This window comes from Salvelinus alpinus, chromosome 14, assembly GCF_045679555.1.
Source record: "Salvelinus alpinus chromosome 14, SLU_Salpinus.1, whole genome shotgun sequence".
Taxonomy (NCBI): Eukaryota; Metazoa; Chordata; class Actinopteri; order Salmoniformes; family Salmonidae; genus Salvelinus; species Salvelinus alpinus.
This window is the reverse complement of record NC_092099.1, coordinates 30,030,737-30,032,216: the sequence shown is the minus strand read 5'-3', so window position 1 is coordinate 30,032,216 and position 1,480 is coordinate 30,030,737.

The window sequence follows — 1,480 nt, the reverse complement described above, 5'->3', positions numbered from 1 at the left end:
ACGTTGATTACTTTTTGCAAATCCAATTAGTTTTCCATGTTGATTCAACGCCATCCAATAGATTTTTGGGGTTGAAATTACGTGAAAACAATGTTGATTCAACCAGCTTTTGCCCAGTGGGTACGGTTATTCTGGACTGAGCACAGCTTGGTACAATTGATCTCCATTGATTCAGTGTTTAAGGCGAATTAAGCTGTTGAAAGGATTCCCAATTTGTCATCCTGTCAAAAGGAACCACAGAAAATCAATAGGTGTGATCTATCCTTCCTGTCTGGGTGATCGGCAACTGAATATGCTGTTGCACAATTACAGCACCACACCATGAGGATGACATGGAACTGAGACACTTCCTTTTCATAGTACTCAAAATTACTTCCCACACAAATCTAGTGGTCTCCGTAATGCAGGCATTTTTCTTAATCTGCATAGTATTTACAAAATACTACAAAAGTACAATCATTCACAAAAGTATATTACAAATTAACGTTCATGTGGTGCTGTCGTATCATGTAGAGTAACAGGGAAACTGTGTGTGTGTGTGTGTGTGTGTGTGTGTGTGTGTGTGTGTGTGTGTGTGTGTGTGTGTGTGTGTGTGTGTGTGTGTGTGTGTGTGTGTGTGTGTGTGTGTGTGTGTGTGTGTGACCCAAGGTGAGGGGTACAGCAGTCTATGGACCAATTACTGTAGACAGCTGCTTTATTGTGGAACACACACACACACACACACACACACACACACACACACACACACAGTCTATACTTTTCCTTACCTACACCCATGCACACACATACCCTTCCCCTGTGACAGCATAACAGTGTGTGTTAGGTCTGACAGTATGGCTGCTGGCCCTATGACCACCCTCTTCCCATGACTCCCCTACACAATCTGATTGGGATGGGGCCACACCATGGTTTCATATGTCCCTTTTTCAGCTATGCTGTTTCCTTCATTTATTAGTCTGTTCGTTTCTCTGTGTAAGAAGGGGCATATTTTACATGTAATATGGTAGCATTAGCTTAATATCATGATATTTGGGTAATTGGTCCAAGTAATAGAGTAACCTTTATTGAGCTTGCTGTTGATCTGTTTATGTCTCTCATTGGTTATACAGTATAACATGTGACTTCCAAAATACCCTCCATCTCTTCTCTGCCTTCCCTGCCAACCTTGTAGAGTAGCTTTATTAGCTCCCCAGGCCAATTACAGTGACAGTGATAGCTAAGCAGGTGTTATGCTGTAGTTTTACAGTGATAAAGCCCTATATTCTCTCCCCTTTTACTGCTCCCAGATCGTCTATAAGCGTATTGAACTGTTAAACATCAATTCCTCATCACCATGACTAGGTCCACAAGGTGCTGGGTTGCCTGGGAACCGTAGACTTTGTTATTTACTCAATAGTAAAGGTGCTTCTGAAGCAGGCTGCTGTCGTGGTCATCTTTGTGTGTGATTGGATGGTGGAACAAGATAGCATGTGTTTCAGTT